We start from the raw sequence: 20877 nt of genomic DNA on the forward strand, positions 1-20877 counted from the left end.
ACCTTCCCATTGACGATGAAACACAGAAATCCGTCGGGATTTAATACAAAAGGCACAATGCCGACTTAAGTAAAAGAAGAGTGTATCTTCTCATTGTTTGTGGTTTGCTTGGAGCGTTTCCTGGGAGATCAGTAGTAGATTCCGATGATCTACTGTAGCTTTACTCTATCCCTTGGACCTTCACATTGACGATGAAACACAGATATTGCGTCGGGATTTAATGCAAAGGGCACAATGCCGACTTAAGTAGAAGAAGAGTAAATCTTCTCATTGTTTGTGGTTTGCTTTGAGCGTTTCGTGGGAGATCAGTATTAGATTCCGATGCACTACTGCAGCGTTACTCTATCACTTGGACCTTCACATTGACGATGAAACACAGAAATTGCGTCGGTACTTCATACAAAAGGCACAATGCCGACTTAAGTAAAGGAAGAGTGTATCTTCTCATTGTTTGTGGTTTGCTTTGAGCGTCTCCTGGGAAATTAGTATTATATTCCGATGCACAACTGCAACTTTACTCTATCCTTTGGAGTTACCCATTGACGATGAAACACTGAAGTTGCATCGGGATTTAATACAAAAGGCAAAATGCCGACTTAAGTACACGAAGAGTAAATTTTCTCATTGTTTGTGGTTAGCTTTGAGCGATTCCTGGGAGATCATTTTAATATTTCGATGCACTACTGCAGCATTACTCCATCCCTTGGACCTTCCCACTAACAATGAAACACAGAAATTGCGTCGGGATTTAATACAAAAGGCACAATGGCGCCCTAGGTACAAGAATAGGAAAACAATTTCATTGTTTGTGGTTTGCTTTGAGCGTTTCGTAGGAGCTCAGTATTTGAATTCGATGCAATACTGCGGCTTTACTCTATCCCTTGGACCTTCACATTGACGATGGCACACAGATATTGCGTCGGGATTTAATGCAAAAGGCAAAATGCTGACTTAAGTACAAAAAGAGTAAATCTTCTCATTGTTTGTGGTTTGCTTGGAGCGTTTCCTTGGAGATCAGTATTAGATTCCGATGACCTACTGTAGCTTTACTCTAACCCTTGGACGTTTACATTGACGATGTAACACAGATATTGTGTCGGGATTTAATACATAAGACACAATGCCGACCTATGTACAGGCAGAGTAAATCTTCTCATTGTTTGTGGTTTGCTTTGAGCGTCTCCTGGGAAATCGGTATTATATTCCGATGCACAACTGCAACTTTACTCTATCCTTTGGACTTACCCATTGACGATGAAACACTGAAGTGCATCGGGATTTAAAACAAAAGGCAAAATGCCGACTTAAGTATAAGAAGAGTAAATCTTCTCATTGTTTGTTGTTAGCTTTGAGCTATTCCTGGGAGATCAGTTTTATAATCCGATGCACTACTGCAGCATTACTCCAACAGTTGGACCTTCCCATTGATGATGAAACACAGAAATCCGTCGGGATTTAATACAAAAGGCACAATGCCGACTTAAGTAAAAGAAGAGTGTATCTTCTCATTGTTTGTGGTTTGCTTGGAGCGTTTCCTGGGAGATCAGTAGTAGATTCCGATGATCTACTGTAGCTTTACTCTATCCCTTGGACCTTCACATTGACGATGAAACACAGATATTGCGTCGGGATTTAATGCAAAAGGCACAATGCCGACTTAAGTAGAAGAAGAGTAAATCATCTCATTGTTTGTGGTTTGCTTTGAGCGTTTCGTGGGAGATCAGTATTAGATTCCGAAGCACTACTGCAGCGTTACTCTATCACTTGGACCTTCACATTGACGATGAAACACAGAAATTGCGTCGGTACTTCATACAAACGGCACAATGCCGACTTAAGTAACGGAAGAGTGTATCTTCTCATTGTTTGTGGTTTGCTTTGAGCGTCTCCTGGGAAATTAGTATTATATTCCGATGCACAACTGCAACTTTACTCTATCCTTTGGAGTTACCCATTGATGATGAAACACTGAAGTTGCATCGGGATTTAATACAAATGGCAAAATGCCGACTTAAGTACACGAAGAGTAAATTTTCTCATTGTTTGTGGTTAGCTTTGAGCGATTCCTGGGAGATCATTTTAATATTTCGATGCACTACTGCAGCATTACTCCATCCCTTGGACCTTCCCACTAACAATGAAATACAGAAATTGCGTCGGGATTTAATACAAAAGGCACAATGGCGCCCTAGGTACAAGAATAGGAAAACAATTTCATTGTTTGTGGTTTGCTTTGAGCGTTTCGTAGGAGCTCAGTATTTGAATTCGATGCACTACTGCGGCTTTACTCTATCCCTTGGACCTTCACATTGACGATGGCACACAGATATTGCGTCGGGATTTAATGCATAAGGGAAAATGCTGACTTAAGTACAAAAAGAGTAAATCTTCTCATTGTTTGTGGTTTGCTTTGACCGTTTCCTTGGAGATCAGTATTAGATTCCGATGCATTACTGCAGCTTTACTCTATCCCTTGGACCTTCAAATTGTCGATGAAATACAGATATAGCGTCGGTAATTAATACAAAAAGCGCAATGCCGGCTTAAGTACAGGAAGAGTAAATCTTCTCATTGTTTGTGGTTTGCCTAGAGCGTTTCCTGGGATATCAGTATTAGATTCCGAAGCACTACTGTAGCTTTACTCTATCACTTGGACCTTCACATTGACGATGAAAAACAGAAATGGCGTCGGGTTTTAATACAAAAGGCACATTGCCGACTTAAGTACAAGGAGAGTAAATCTTCTCAATTTTTGTGGTTTGCTTTGAGCGATTTCTGGGAGATCAGTATTAGATTCCAATTCACTACTGCAGATTTACTCTATCGCTTGGACCTTCACATTGAGGATGAAACACAGAAGTTGCGTCGGGATTTGATACAAACGACACAATGCCGACCTAAGTATAAGAAGAGTAAATCTTTACATTGTTTGTGGTTTGCTTGGAGCGTCTCCTGGGAGATCAGTTTTAGATTCCGATGCACTACTGCAGCTTTACTCAATCCCTTGGAAATTCAAAATGACGATGAAACACAGATATAGCGTCGGGAATTAAGACAAAAAGCACAATGCCGACTTAAATACAAGAAGAGTAAATCTTCTCATTGTTTCTGGTTTGCTTTTAGCGTTTCCTGGGAGATCAGTACTAGATTCCGATGCACTAATGCAGCTTTACTCTATCCCTTGGACCTTCACAATGACGATGAAAGACAGAAATTGCGTCGGGTTTTAATACATAAGGCACAATGCCGACCTAAGTATAGGAAGAGTAAATCTTCTCATTGTTTGTGGTTAGCTTTGAGCGATTACTGGGAGATCAGTTTTATATTCCGATGCACTACTGCAGCATTACTCCATCCCTTGGACCTTCACATTGACGATGAAACACAGAAATTGCGTCGGGATTTAATACAAAAGGCACAATGCCGACTTAAGTACAAGAAGAGTGAATCTTCACATTGTTTGTGGTTAGCTTTGAGCGATTCCTGGGAGATCATTTTAATATTTCGATGCACTACTGCAGCATTACTCCATCCCTTGGACCTTCCCGCTGACAATGAAATACAGAAATTGCGTGGGATTTAATACAAAAGGGACATTGGCGCCCTAGGTACAAGAATAGGAAAACATTTTCATTGTTTGTAGTTTGCTTTGAGCGTTTCGTAGGCGATCAGTATTTGCATTCGATGCACTACTGCGGCTTTATTCTATCCCTTGGACCTTCACATTGACGATGAAACACAGATATAGCGTCGGTAATTAATACAAAAAGCGCAATGCCGGCTTAAGTACAAGAAGAGTAAATCTTGTCATTGTTGCTGGTTTGCTAGTAGCGTTTCCTGGGAGATCAGTATTAGATTCCGATGCACTACTGCGGATTTAATGCTATACCTTGGACCTACACATTGGCGATGAAACACAGAAATTGCGTCGGGATTTAATACAAAAAGCACAATGCCGACTTAAGTACAAGAAGAGTAAACCCTCTCATTGTTTGTGGTTTGCCTAGAGCGTTTCCTGGGAGATCTGTATTAGATTCCGATGCACTACTGCAGCTTTAATCTATCCCTTGGACCTTGACATTGACGATGAGACACAGAAATTGCGTCCAAATTAAATACAAAAGGCAAAATGCCGACTTAAGTACAAAGAGAGTAAATCTTTTCATTGTTTGTGGTTTGCTTTGAGCGTTTCCTGGGTGATCAGTATTAGAATCCGATGCACTACTGGAGCTTTACTCTATCCCTTAGACTTTCACATTGACGATGAAAAACAGAAATTGCGTCGTGATTTAACACAAAAGGCACAATGCCGACTTAAGTACAACAAGAGCAAATCTTCTCATTGTTTGTGGTTTGCTTGGTGCGTTTCCTGGGATATCAGTATTAGATTCCGATGCACTACTGTAGTTTTACTCTATCACTTGGACCTTCACATTGACGATGAAAAACAGAAATGGCGTCGGGTTTTAATACAAAAAGCACATTGCCGACTTAAGTACAAGAAGAGTAAATCATCTCAATTTTTGTGGTTTGCTTTGAGCGATTTCTGGGAGATCAGTATTAGATTCCGATTCACTACTGCAGCGTTACTCTATCACTTGGACCTTCACATTGACGATGAAACACAGAAATTGCGTCGGTACTTCATACAAACGGCACAATGCCGACTTAAGTAACGGAAGAGTGTATCTTCTCATTGTTTGTGGTTTGCTTTGAGCGTCTCCTGGGAAATTAGTATTATATTCCGATGCACAACTGCAACTTTACTCTATCCTTTGGAGTTACCCATTGATGATGAAACACTGAAGTTGCATCGGGATTTAATACAAATGGCAAAATGCCGACTTAAGTACACGAAGAGTAAATTTTCTCATTGTTTGTGGTTAGCTTTGAGCGATTCCTGGGAGATCATTTTAATATTTCGATGCACTACTGCAGCATTACTCCATCCCTTGGACCTTCCCACTAACAATGAAATACAGAAATTGCGTCGGGATTTAATACAAAAGGCTCAATGGCGCCCTAGGTACAAGAATAGGAAAACAATTTCATTGTTTGTGGTTTGCTTTGAGCGTTTCGTAGAAGCTCAGTATTTGAATTCGATGCACTACTGCGGCTTTACTCTATCCCTTGGACCTTCACATTGACGATGGCACACAGATATTGCGTCGGGATTTAATGCATAAGGGAAAATGCTGACTTAAGTACAAAAAGAGTAAATCTTCTCATTGTTTGTGGTTTGCTTTGACCGTTTCCTTGGAGATCAGTATTAGATTCCGATGCATTACTGCAGCTTTACTCTATCCCTTGGACCTTCAAATTGTCGATGAAATACAGATATAGCGTCGGTAATTAATACAAAAAGCGCAATGCCGGCTTAAGTACAGGAAGAGTAAATCTTCTCATTGTTTGTGGTTTGCCTAGAGCGTTTCCTGGGATATCAGTATTAGATTCCGAAGCACTACTGTAGCTTTACTCTATCACTTGGACCTTCACATTGACGATGAAAAACAGAAATGGCGTCGGGTTTTAATACAAAAGGCACATTGCCGACTTAAGTACAAGGAGAGTAAATCTTCTCAATTTTTGTGGTTTGCTTTGAGCGATTTCTGGGAGATCAGTATTAGATTCCAATTCACTACTGCAGATTTACTCTATCGCTTGGACCTTCACATTGAGGATGAAACACAGAAGTTGCGTCGGGATTTGATACAAACGACACAATGCCGACCTAAGTATAAGAAGAGTAAATCTTTACATTGTTTGTGGTTTGCTTGGAGCGTCTCCTGGGAGATCAGTTTTAGATTCCGATGCACTACTGCAGCTTTACTCAATCCCTTGGAAATTCAAAATGACGATGAAACACAGATATAGCGTCGGGAATTAAGACAAAAAGCACAATGCCGACTTAAATACAAGAAGAGTAAATCTTCTCATTGTTTCTGGTTTGCTTTTAGCGTTTCCTGGGAGATCAGTACTAGATTCCGATGCACTAATGCAGCTTTACTCTATCCCTTGGACCTTCACAATGACGATGAAAGACAGAAATTGCGTCGGGTTTTAATACATAAGGCACAATGCCGACCTAAGTATAGGAAGAGTAAATCTTCTCATTGTTTGTGGTTAGCTTTGAGCGATTACTGGGAGATCAGTTTTATATTCCGATGCACTACTGCAGCATTACTCCATCCCTTGGACCTTCACATTGACGATGAAACACAGAAATTGCGTCGGGATTTAATACAAAAGGCACAATGCCGACTTAAGTACAAGAAGAGTGAATCTTCACATTGTTTGTGGTTAGCTTTGAGCGATTCCTGGGAGATCATTTTAATATTTCGATGCACTACTGCAGCATTACTCCATCCCTTGGACCTTCCCGCTGACAATGAAATACAGAAATTGCGTGGGATTTAATACAAAAGGGACATTGGCGCCCTAGGTACAAGAATAGGAAAACATTTTCATTGTTTGTAGTTTGCTTTGAGCGTTTCGTAGGCGATCAGTATTTGCATTCGATGCACTACTGCGGCTTTATTCTATCCCTTGGACCTTCACATTGACGATGAAACACAGATATAGCGTCGGTAATTAATACAAAAAGCGCAATGCCGGCTTAAGTACAAGAAGAGTAAATCTTGTCATTGTTGCTGGTTTGCTAGTAGCGTTTCCTGGGAGATCAGTATTAGATTCCGATGCACTACTGCGGATTTAATGCTATACCTTGGACCTACACATTGGCGATGAAACACAGAAATTGCGTCGGGATTTAATACAAAAAGCACAATGCCGACTTAAGTACAAGAAGAGTAAACCCTCTCATTGTTTGTGGTTTGCCTAGAGCGTTTCCTGGGAGATCTGTATTAGATTCCGATGCACTACTGCAGCTTTAATCTATCCCTTGGACCTTGACATTGACGATGAGACACAGAAATTGCGTCCAAATTAAATACAAAAGGCAAAATGCCGACTTAAGTACAAAGAGAGTAAATCTTTTCATTGTTTGTGGTTTGCTTTGAGCGTTTCCTGGGTGATCAGTATTAGAATCCGATGCACTACTGGAGCTTTACTCTATCCCTTAGACTTTCACATTGACGATGAAAAACAGAAATTGCGTCGTGATTTAACACAAAAGGCACAATGCCGACTTAAGTACAACAAGAGCAAATCTTCTCATTGTTTGTGGTTTGCTTGGTGCGTTTCCTGGGATATCAGTATTAGATTCCGATGCACTACTGTAGTTTTACTCTATCACTTGGACCTTCACATTGACGATGAAAAACAGAAATGGCGTCGGGTTTTAATACAAAAAGCACATTGCCGACTTAAGTACAAGAAGAGTAAATCATCTCAATTTTTGTGGTTTGCTTTGAGCGATTTCTGGGAGATCAGTATTAGATTCCGATTCACTACTGCAGATTTACTCTATCCCTTGGACCTTTACATTGACGATGGAACACTGATTTTGAGTCGGAATTTATTCCAAAAGGCACAATGCCGACTTAAGTACAAGAAGAGATAAGCTTCTCAATGTTTCTGGTTTGGTTTGAGCGGTTCCTGGGTGATAAGTACTATATTCCGATGCACTACTGCAGCTTTGCTCTATCCCTTGGACCTTCACAATGACGATGAAACACAGATGTTGCGTCGGGAATTAATACAAAAAGCACAATGCCAACTTAAATACAAGAAGAGTAAATTTTCGCATTGTTTCTGGTTTGCTTGTAGCGTTTCCTGGAGATCAGTATTAATTTCCGATGCACTACTGCAGATTTACTCCTATACCTTGGACCTTCACATTGTGAATGAAACACAGAAATTGCGTCGGGATTTAATACAAACGTCACAAAGCCGGCATAAGTACAAGAAGAGTAAATCTTCTCATTGTTTTTGGTTTCGTTTGAGCGTTTCCTGTGATATCCGTATTAGATTCCGGTGCCCTACTGTAGCTTTACTCTATCCCTTTAACTTTCACATTGACGATGAAACAGAGAAGTTGCGTCGGGATGTAATTCAAAAGGCACAATGCCGACTTAAGTACAAGATAAGTAAATCTTCTCATTGTTTGTGGTTTGCTTTGAGCGTTTCCTGGGAGATCATTACTAGATTCCGATGCACTACTGCAGCCTTTACTCTATTCCTTGGACCTTCACATTGACGATGAAACACAGAAATTGCGTTGGGAATTAAAACAAAAGGCATAATGTCAACCTAAGTACAAGAAGAGTAAATCTTCTCGTTGTTGGCGGTTTGCTTTGAGCGTTTCCTGTGAAATCGGTATTAGATTCCGATGCACTACTGCAGCTTTCCTCAATCCCATGGACCTTCAAAATGACGATGAAACACAGATATAGCGTCGGGAATTAATACAAAAAGCACAATGCCGACTTAAATACAGGAAGAGTAAATCTCCCCATTGTTTGTGGTTTGCTTAGAGCGTTTCCTGGGATACCAGTATTAGATTCCGATGCACTACTGCAGCTTTACTCTAACCTTCGGACCTTCGCATTGACGATGAAAGACAGATATAGCTTTGGGATTTAATACATATGGCACAATGCCGACTTAAGTACAAGAAGAGTAAATCTTCTCAGTGGTTGTGGTTTACTTTGAGCGTTTACTGTGAGATCAGTATCAGATTCCGATGCACTGCTGCAGCTTTACTCTACCCCTTGGCCATCACAATGACGATGAAAGACAGAAATTGTGTCGGGATTTAATACATAAGGCACAATGCCGACCTAAGTACAGGAAGAGTAAATCTTTTCATTCCAGAATGAGATTTTCACTCTGCAGCGGAGGGTGCGCTGATATGAAACTTCCTGGCAGATTAAAACTGTGTGCCCGACCGAGACTCGAACGCGGGACCTTTGCTTTTCGCGGGCAAGTGCTCCAGGTCCCGAGTTCGAGTCTCGGTCGGGCACACAGATTTAATGTTTTCATTGTTTGGGGTTTGCTTTGCGCGTCTCCTGGGAATCAGTATTAGATTCCGATGCACTACTGCAGCTTTACTCTATCCCTTGGACCCTCTCATTGACGATGAAACACTGAGGTTGCGTCGGGATTTAATACAAAACGCACAATGCAGACGTAAGTAGAAGAAAAGTATATCTTCTCATTGTATCTGGTTTGCTTTGAGAGTCTCCTGGGAGATCAGTATTTGAATCTGATGCACTACTGCAGCTTTACTCTATCCCTTGGTCTTTCACATTGACGATGAAACACAGATATTTCGTCGGGATTTAATGCAAAAGGCAAAATGCTGACTTAAGTACAAGAAGAGTAAATCTTCTCAATGTTTGTGGTTTGCTTTGAGCGTTTCCTGGGAGATCAGTATTAGATTCCGATGCACTACTGCAGCTTTACTCTATCCCTTTTACATCCACATTGACCATGAAACACAGAAATTGCATCGGGATTTAATACAAAAGTCACAAAGCCGGCATAAGTACAAGAAGAGTAAATCTTCTCATTGTTTGTGGTTCGCCTTGAGCGTTTCCTGGAAGATCTGTATTAGATTCCGATGCACTACTGCAGCTTTACTCTATCTCTTGGACCTTCAATTTGACGATGAAACACAGAAATAGCGTCGGGATTTAATACAAAAGGCACAATGCGGTCTAAACTACAAGAAGAGCAAATCTCATTGTTTGTTGTTTGCTTTGAGCGTTTCCTGGGAGATCAGTATTAGATTCCGATGCTCTACTGCATATTAACTCTATGGCTTGGACCTGCACATTTACGATGAAACACAGAAAATGCGTCGTCATTTATTACAAACGGCACAATGCCGACTTAAGTACAAGAAGAGTAAATCCTCTCATTGTTTGTGGTTTGCTTTGAGCGTTTCCTGGGAGGTCAGCATTAGATTCCGATGCTCAACTGCAGCTTTACTCTATCCGTAGGACCTTCACATTGACGATGAAACGCAAGAACTGCGTCGGGATTTAATACAAGAGGAACAATGCCGACTTAAGTACAAGAGGAGTAAATCATCTCATTGTTTGTGGTTTGCTTTGAGCGTTTTCTGGGAGATCAGTATTAGATTCCGATTCACTACAGCAGATTTACTCCATCCCTTGGACCTTCACATTGACGATGAAACTCAGATTTTGCGACGGGATTTAATGCATAAGGTATAATGCCGACTTAAATAAAAGAAGACTAAATCTTCCCATTATATCTGGGTTGCTTTGAATGTTTCCTGGAAAATCAGAGTTATATACCGATGCACAACTGCAGCTTTACTGTATCCCTTGGAGCTTCACATTGACGATGAAACACAGAAATTACGTCCAGATTTGATACAAAAGGCACAATGCCGACTTAAGTACAAGAAGAGTAAATCTTCTCATTGTTTGTGGTTTCCTTGGAGCTTTACCTGGGAGATCAGTATTACATTCCGATGCGCTACTGTTGCTTTACTCTATCCCTTGGACCTTCACATTGACGATGAAACACAGATATTGCGTCGGGATATAATAAAAAAGGCACAATGCCGACTTAAGTACAAGAAGAGTAAATCTTCTCATTGTTTGTGGTTTGCTTTGAGCGTTTCATGGGAGATCAGTATTAGATTCCGATGCACTACTGCAACTTTACTCTATACCCTTGGACCTTCACAATGACGATGAAAGGCAGAAATTGCGTCGGGATTTAATACATAAGGCACAATGCAGACCTAAGTACAGGAAGGGTAAGTCTTTTCATTGTTTGTGGTTTCGTTTGAGCGTCTCCTGGGAAATAAGTATTAGAGTCCGATGCAGTACTGCGACGTTACTCTATCCCTTGGAACTTCCCATTGACGATGAAACACTGAGGTTGCGTCGGGATTTAATGAAAAAGGCAAAATGCCGACTCAAGTACAAGAAGAGTAAATCTTCTCATTGTTTGTGGTTTGCTTTGAGCGTTTCCTGGGAGATCAGTATTTTGGAGTCCGATGACCTACTGCAGCTTTACTCTATCCCTTGGACATTCATATTGACGATGAAACACAAAAAATGGCGTCAGGATTTAATACAAAAGATACAATGCCGACCTAAGTACAGGAAGAGTAAATCTTTTCATTGTTTTTGGTTTGCTTCGAGCATCTCCTGGGAAATCAGTATTAGATTCCGATGCACTACTGCAGCTTTACTCTATCCCTTGGACCTCCCCATTGGCGTTGAAACACAGTAGTTGCGTCGGGATTTAATACAAAAGGCACAATGCCGACTTAAGTACAAGATGAGTAAATTTTCTCATTGTTTGTGGTTTGCTTTGAACGTTTCCTGGGAGATCAGTATTAGATTCCGATGCACTACTGCATCTTTTACTCTATTCCTTGGACCTTCACATTGACGATGAAACACAGAAATTGCGTCGGGAATTAATACAAATGGATAATGGCGACCTAAGTACAAGAAGAATAAATCAACCCATTGTTTGTGGTTTGCTTTGAGCGTTTCCCGGGAACTCCGTATTAGATTCCCATGCACTACTGCAGCTTTAATCTATCCCTTGGACCTTCACATTGCCGAAGAATCACAGATTTTGCGTCGGGATTTAATCCAAAAGGCACAATGCCGACATAAGTACAAGAAGAGTAAATCTTTTCATTGTTTGTGGGTTGCTTTGAGCGTTTCCTAGGAGATCAGTATTAGATTCCGTTGCACTACTGCAGCTATACTCTATCTCTTGGACCTTCAATTTGACGATGAAACACAAGAACTGCGTCGGGATTTAATACAAAAGGCACAATGCCGACTTAAGTACAAGAGGAGTAAATCTTCTCATTGTTTGTGGTTTGTTTTGAGTGTTTTCTGGGAGATCAGTTTTAGATTTCGATGCACTACTGCAGCTTTACTCTATCCCTTGGACCTTCACATTACCATGAAACACAGTAATTGCGTCGGGATTTGATACGAAAGGCACAAAGCCGACTTAAGTCCAACAAGAGTAAATCTTCTTATTGTTTGTGATTTGCTTGGTGCGTTTCCTGGGATATCAGTATTAGATTCCGATGCACTACTGTAGCTTTATTCTATCACTTGGACCTTGACATTGACGTTGAAATACCGAAATGGCGTCTTGATTTAATACAAAAGGCACATTGCCGACTTAAGTACAAGAAGAGTAAATCTTCTCATTGTTAGTGGTTTGTTTGAGCGTTTTCCGGGAGATCAGTATTAGATTCCGATTCACTACTGCAGATTTACTCTATCCCTTGGACCTTCACATTGACGATGAAACTCAGATTTTGCAACGGGATTCAATGCATAAGGTATAATGCCGACTTAAGTAAAAGAAGAGTAAATTTTCTCATTCTTTCTGGTTTGCTTTGAACGTTTCCTGGAAGATCAGAGTTATATTCCGATGCACAACTGCAGCTTGAGTGTATCCCTTGGAGCCTCATATTGACGTTGAAACACAGAAATTGCGTCCAGATTTAATTCAAAAGGCACAATGCCGACTTAAGTACAAGAAGAGTAAATCTTCTCATTGTTTGTGGTTTCCTTGGGGCTTTTCCTGGGAGATCAGTATTAGATTCCGATGCACTACTGTAGCTTTAATCTATCCCTTAGACCTTCACATTGACGATGAAACACAGATGTTGCGTCGGGATATAATACAAAAGGCACAATGCCGACATAAGTACAAGAAGAGTGAATCTTCTCATTGTTTGTGGTTTTCTTTGAGCGTTTACTGGGAGATCAGTATTAGATTTCGATGCACTATTACAGCTTTACTCTATACCCTTGGACCTCCACAATGACGATGACAGGCAGAAATTGTGTCGGGATTTAATACATAAGGCACAATGCAGATCCAAGTAGAAGAAGAGAAAATATTCTCATTGTTTGTGGTATTGCTTTGAGCTTTCCCTGGGAGATCAGTATTATATTCCGATGCACTACTGCAGCTTTACTCTATCCCTTGGACCTTCCCATTGACGATGAAACACAGAAATTGCGTCGGGTTTAAATACAAAATGCACAATGCCGACTTTTAGTACAAGAAGTGTATATCTTCTCATTGTTTCTGGTTTGCTTAGAGCGTCTCCTGGGAGATCAGTATTTGAATCTGATGCACTACTGCAGCTTTAAACTATCCCTTGGACTTTCACATTGACGATGAAACACAGATATTGCGTCGGGATTTAATGCAAAAGGCAAAATGCCGACTTAAGTACAAGAAGAGTAAATCTCCTCATTGTTTGTGGTTTGCTTTGAGCGTTTCATGGGAGATCAGTAGTAGATTCCGATGCACTACTGCAGCTTTACTGTATCCCTTGGACCTTCTCATTGACGATGAAACACAGATATTACGTAGGGATTTAATACAAATGGCACAACGCAGACTTAAGTAGAAGAAGAGTAAATATTCTCATTGATTGTGGTATTGGTTTGAGCGTTCCCTGGGAGATCAGTATTATATTCCGATGCACTACTGCAGCTTTACTCTATCCCTTGGACCTTCCCATTGACGATGAAACACAGAAATTGCGTCGGGTTTCAATACAAAATGCACAATGCCGACTTAAGTACAAGAAGAGTATATCTTCTCATTGTTTCTGGTTTGCTTTGAGCGTCCCCTGGGAGATCAGTATTTGAATCTGATGCACTACTGCGGCTTTACTCTATCCCTTAGACCTTCACAATGACGATGAAACACAGACATTGCGTCGGGATTTAATACAAACCTCACAAAGCGGGCATAGGTATAAGAAGAGTAAATCTCCTCATTGTTTGTGGTTTGTTTTGAGCGTTTCCTGGGAGACCAGTATTAGATTTCTGTGCACTAATGCAGCTGTACTCTATCCCTTGGACCTGCAAATTGACGATGAAAGACAGAAATAGCGTCGTAATTTAATACAAAATGCACAATGCAGGCTTAAGTACAAGAAGAGTAAAACTTCTCAATGTTTGTGGTTTGCTTGGTGCGTTTCCTGGGTTATCAGTATTAGATTCCGATGCACTACTGCAGCTTTATTCTATCACTTGGACTTTCACATTGACGATGAAACACAGAAATTGCGTCGGGATTTAATACAAAAGGCACAAAGCCGACTTAAGTACAAGAAGAGTAAATTTTCTCTTAGTTTGTGGGTTGCTCTGAGCGTTTTCTGGGAGATCAGTATTAGATTCCGATTCACTACTGCAGAATTACTGTATCTGTCGGACCTTCACACTGACGATGAAACTCAGATTTTGCGACAGGATTTAATACATAAGATATAATGCCGACTTAAGTACAAGAAGAGTAAATCTTCTCTTATTTCTGGGTTGCTTTGAGCGTTTCCTGAAGATCAGAATTTTATTCCGATGCATTACTGCAGATTTACTGTATCCCTTGGACCTACACATTGACGACGAAACACAGAAATTGCGTCGGGATTTAATACAAAAGGCACAATGCGGACTAAACTACAAGAAGAGCAAATCTCATTGTTTGTTGTTTGCTTTGAGCGTTTCCTGGGAGATCAGTATTAGATTCCGATGCTCTACTGCATATTAACTCTACGGCTTGGACCTGCACATTTACGATGAAACACAGAAAATGTGTCGTCATTTATTACAAACGGCACAATGCCGACTTAAGTACAAGAAGAGTAAATCTTCTCATTGTTTGTGGATTGCTTTGAGCGTTTCCTGGGAGGTCAGCATTAGATTCCGATGCACAACTGCAGCTTTACTCTCTCCGTAGGACCTTCACATTGACGATGAAACGCAAGAACTGCGTCGGGATTTAATACAAGAGGAACAATGCCGACTTAAGTACAAGAGGAGCAAATCTTCTCATTGTTTGTGGTTTGCTTTGAGCGTTTTCTGGGAGATCAGTATTAGATTCCTATTCACTACAGCAGATTTACTCCATCCCTTGGACCTTCACATTGACGATGAAACTCAGATTTTGCGACGGGATTTAATGCATAAGGTATAATGCCGACTTAAGTAAAAGAAGACTAAATCTTCCCATTATATCTGGGTTGCTTTGAATGTTTCCTGGAAAATCAGAGTTATATACCGATGCACAACTGCAGCTTTACTGTATCCCTTGGAGCTTCACATTGACGATGAAACACAGAAATTACGTCCAGATAAGATACAAAAGGCACAATGCCGACTTAAGTACAAAAAGAGTAAATCTTCTCATTGTTTGTAGTTTCCTTGGGGCTTTACCTGGGAGATCAGTGTTACATTCCGATGCGCTACTGTTGCTTTACTCTATCCCTTGGACCTTCACATTGACGATGAAACACAGATATTGCGTCGGGATATAATAAAAAAGGCACAGTGCCACCTTAAGTACAAGAAGAGTAAATCTTCTCATTGTTTGTGGTTTGCTTTGAGCGTTTACTGGGAGATCAGTGTTAGATTCCGATGCACTACTGCAACTTTACTCTATACCCTTGGATCTTCACAATGACGATGAAAGGCAGAAATTGCGTCGGGATTTAATACATAAGGCACAATGCAGACCTAAGTACAGGAAGGGTAAGTCTTTTCATTGTTTGTGGTTTCGTTTGAGCGTCTCCTGGGAAATAAGTATTAGATTCCGATGCAGTACTGCAACGTTACTCTATCCCTTGGACTTCCCATTGACGATGAAACACTGAGGTTGCGTCGGGATTTAATGCAAATGCAAAATGCCGACTCCAGTACAAGAAGAGTAAATCTTCTCATTGTTTGTGGTTTGCTTTGAGCGTTTCCTGGGAGATCAGTATTTTGGAGTCCGATGACCTACTGCAGCTTTACTCTATCCCTTGGACATTCATATTGACGATGAAACACAAAAAATGGCGTCAGGATTTAATACAAAAGATACAATGCCGACCTAAGTACAGGAAGAGTAAATCTTTTCATTGTTTTTGGTTTGCTTCGAGCATCTCTGGGGAAATCAGTATTAGATTCCGATGCACTACTGCAGCTTTAATCTATCCCTTGGACCTCCCCATTGGCGATGAAACACAGAAGTTGCGTCGGGATTTAATACAAAAGGCACAATGCCGACTTAAGTACAAGATGAGTAAATCTTCTCATTGTTTGTGGTTTGCTTTGAACGTTTCCTGGGAGATCAGTATTAGATTCCGATGCACTACTGCATCTTTTACTCTATTCCTTGGACCTTCACATTGACGATGAAACACAGAAATTGCGTCGGGAATTAATACAAAAGGGATAATGGCGACCTAAGTACAAGAAGAATAAATCAACCCATTGTTTGTGGTTTGCTTTGAGCGTTTCCCGGGAACTCCGTATTAGATTCCGATGCACTACTGCAGCTTTAATCTATCCCTTGGACCTTCACATTGCCGATGAATCACAGATTTTGCGTCGGGATTTAATCCAAAAGGCACAATGCCGACATAAGTACAAGAAGAGTAAATCTTTTCATTGTTTGTGGGTTGCTTTGAGCGTTTCCTAGGAGATCAGTATTAGATTCCGTTGCACTACTGCAGCTATACTCTATCTCTTGGACCTTCAATTTGACGATGAAACACAAGAACTGCGTCGGGATTTAATACAAAAGGCACAATGCCGACTTAAGTACAAGAGGAGTAAATCTTCTCGTTGTTTGTGGTTTGTTTTGAGTGTTTTCTGGGAGATCAGTTTTAGATTTCGATGCACTACTGCAGCTTTACTCTATCCCTTGGACCTTCACATTACCATGAAACACAGTAATTGCGTCGGGATTTGATACGAAAGGCACAAAGCCGACTTAAGTCCAACAAGAGTAAATCTTCTCATTGTTTGTGATTTGCTTGGTGCGTTTCCTGGGATATCAGTATTAGATTCCGATGCACTACTGTAGCTTTATTCTATCACTTGGACCTTGACATTGACGTTGAAATACCGAAATGGCGTCTTGATTTAATACAAAAGGCACATTGCCCACTTAAGTACAAGAAGAGTAAATCTTCTCATTGTTAGTGGTTTGTTTGAGCGTTTTCCGGGAGATCAGTATTAGATTCCGATTCACTAATGCAGATTTACTCTATCCCTTGGACCTTCACATTGACGATGAAACTGAGATTTTGCAACGGGATTCAATGCATAAGGTATAATGCCGACTTAAGTAAAAGAAGAGTAAATCTTCTCATTCTTTCTGGTTTGCTTTGAACGTTTCCTGGAAGATCAGAGTTATATTCCGATGCACAACTGCAGCTTGAGTGTATCCCTTGGAGCCTCATATTGACGTTGAAACACAGAAATTGCGTCCAGATTTAATACAAAAGGCACAATGCCGACTTAAGTACAAGAAGAGTAAATCTTCTCATTGTTTGTGGTTTCCTTGGGGCTTTTCCTGGGAGATCAGTATTAGATTCCGATGCACTACTGTGGCTTTAATCTATCCCTTAGACCTTCACATTGACGATGAAACACAGATGTTGCGTCGGGATATAATACAAAAGGCACAATGCCGACTTAAGTACAAGAAGAGTAAATCTTCTCATTGTTTGTGGTTTTCTTTGAGCGTTTACTGGGAGATCAGTATTAGATTTCGATGCACTACTACAGCTTTACTCTATACCCTTGGACCTCCACAATGACGATGACAGGCAGAAATTGTGTCGGGATTTAATACATAAGGCACAATGCAGATCCAAGTAGAAGAAGAGGAAATATTCTCATTGTTTGTGGTATTGCTTTGAGCTTTCCCTGGGAGATCAGTATTATATTCCGATGCACTACTGCAGCTTTACTCTATCCCTTGGACCTTCCCATTGACGATGAAACACAGAAATTGGGTCGGGTTTTAATACAAAATGCACAATGCCGACTTAAGTACAAGACGTGTATATCTTCTCATTGTTTCTGGTTTGCTTTGAGCGTCTCCTGGGAGATCAGTATTTGAATCTGATGCACTACTGCAGCTTTAAACTATCCCTTGGACTTTCACATTGACGATGAAACACAGATATTGCGTCGGGATTTAATGCAAAAGGCAAAATGCCGACTTAAGTACAAGAAGAGTAAATCTCCTCATTGTTTGTGGTTTGCTTTGAGCGTTTTATGGGAGATCAGTACTAGATTCCGATGCACTACTGCAGCTTTACTGTATCCCTTGGACCTTCTCATTGACGATGAAACACAGAAATTACGTAGGGATTTAATACAAAAGGCACAATGCAGACTTAAGTAGAAGAAGAGTAAATATTCTCATTGTTTGTGGTATTGCTTTGAGCGTTCCCTGGGAGATCAGTATTATATTCCGATGCACTACTGCAGCTTTACTCTATCCCTTGGACCTTCCCATTGACGATGAAACACAGAAATTGCGTCGGGTTTCAATACAAAATGCACAATGCCGACTTAAGTACAAGAAGAGTATATCTTCTCATTGTTTCTGGTTTGCTTTGAGCGTCTCCTGGGAGATCAGTGTTTGAATCTGATGCACTACTGCAGCTTTACTCTATCCCTTAGACCTTCACAATGACGATGAAACACAGACATTGCGTCGGGATTTAATACAAACCTCACAAAGCGGGCATAGGTACAAGAAGAGTAAATCTCCTCATTGTTTGTGGTTTGTTTTGAGCGTTTCCTGGGAGACCAGTATTAGATTCCTGTGCACTAATGCAGCTGTACTCTATCCCTTGGACATGCAAATTGACGATGAAAGACAGAAATAGCGTCGGAATTTAATACAAAATGCACAATGCAGACTTAAGTACAAGAAGAGTAAAACTTCTCAATGTTTGTGGTTTGCTTGGTGCGTTTCCTGGGTTATCAGTATAAGATTCCGATGCACTACTGCAGCTTTATTCTATCACTTGGACCTTCACATTGACGATGAAACACAGAAATTGCGTCGGGATTTAATACAAAAGGCACAATGCCGACTTAAGTACAAGAAGAGTAAATTTTCTCATAGTTTGTGGGTTGCTCTGAGCGTTTTCTGGGAGATCACTATTAGATTCCGATTCACTACTGCAGAATTACTGTATCCGTCAGACCTTCACACTGAATATGAAACTCAGATTATGCGACAGGATTTAATACATAAGGCATAATGCCGACTTAAGTACAAGAAGAGTAAATCTTCTCTTAGTTCTGGGTTGCTTTGAGCGTTTCCTGAAGATGAGAATTATATTCCGATGCATTACTGCAGTTTTACTGTATCCCTTGGACCTTCACATTGACGACGAAACACAGAAATTGCGCCCGGATTTAATACAAAAGGCACAATGCCGACTTAGGTACAAGAAGGGTAAATCTACTCATTGTTTGCGGTTTGCTTGGAGCGTTTCCTCGGAAATCAGTATTAGATTCCGGTGCCCTACTGTGGCTTTACTCTTTCCCTTGGACCTTTACATTGACGATGAAACACAGATATTGCGTCGGGATTTAATACAAAAGGCACAATGCCGACTTAAGTACAAGAAGAGTAAATCTTCTCATTGTTTGTGGTTTGCTTTGAGAGTTTCCTGGGAGATCAGTATTAGATTCCGATGCACTACCGAAGCTTTACTCTATCCCTTGTACCTTCACAATGACGATGAAAGACAGAAATTGCGTCGGGATTTAATGTAAAAGGCACAATGCCGACCTAAGTACAGGAAGAGTAAGTCTTTTCATTGTTTGTGGTTTGCTCTGAGCGTCTCCTGGGAACTCAGAATTAGATTCCGATGCACTACTACAGCTTTAATCTATCACTTGGACCATCCCATTGACGATGAAAGACAGAAGTTGCGTCGGGATTTAATACAAAAGGCACAATGCCGACTTAAGTTCAAGATGAGTAAATCTTCTCATTGTTTGTGGATTGCTTTGAGCGTTTCCTGGGAGATCAGTATTAGATTCCGATGCACTACTGCATCTTTACTCAATCCTTTGGACGTTCAAATTGCCGATGAAACACAGATTTTGCGTCGGGATTTAATCCAAAAGGCACAAGCCGACATAAGTACATGAAGAGTGAACTTCTCAATGTTTCTGGTGTGCTTTGAGCGGTTCCTGGGAGATAATTATTAAATTCCGATGCACTACAGCAGCTTTGCTCTATCCCTTGGACCTTCTCATTGACGATGAAACACAAAAATTGCATCTGGATTTATTACAAACGGCACAATGCCGACTTAAGTACAAGAAGAGTAAATCTTCACATTGTTTGTGGTTTGCTTGGAGCGTCTCCTGGGATATCAGTATTAGATTCCGATGCACTACTGCAGCTTTACTTAATTCCTTGGAAATTCAAATCGACGATGAAACACAGATATAGCGTCGGGAATTAATACAAAAAGCACAATGCCGACTTAAATAGAGGAAGAGTAAATCTTCTCATTGTTTCAGGTTTGCTTGTAGCGTTTCCTGGGAGATCAGTACTAGATTCCGATGCACTACTGCTGATTTACTCCTAAACCTTGGACCTTCACATTGTCGATGAAACATAGAATTTGCGTCGGGATTTAATACAATAGTCTCAAAGCCGGCGTAAGTACCAGATGAGTAAATCGTCTCATTGTTTGTGGTTTGCTTTGAGCGTTTCCTGGGAGATCAGTATTAGAATCCGATGCACTACTGCAGCTTTACTAAATCCCTTGGACCTTCACATTGCCGATGAAACACAGATTTTGCGTCCGGATTTAATCCAAAAGGAACAATGCCGACTCAAGTAGAAGAAGAGTAAATCTTCTCAATGTTTCTGGTTTGCTTTGAGCGGTTCCTGGAAGATAAGTACTAGATTCCGATGCACTACTGCAGCTTTTACTCTATTCCTTGGACCTTCACATTGACGATGAAACACAGAAATTGCGTCGGGAATTAATAAAAAAGGCTTAATGACAACCTAAGTACAAGAAGAGGAAATCTTCTCATTGTTTGTGGTTTGCTTTGAGCGTTTCCTGGGAAATCAGTATTAGATTCCGATGCACTACTGCAGCTTTACTCTACC

This window comes from Schistocerca piceifrons, chromosome 3, assembly GCF_021461385.2.
Source record: "Schistocerca piceifrons isolate TAMUIC-IGC-003096 chromosome 3, iqSchPice1.1, whole genome shotgun sequence".
NCBI lineage: Eukaryota > Metazoa > Arthropoda > Insecta > Orthoptera > Acrididae > Schistocerca > Schistocerca piceifrons.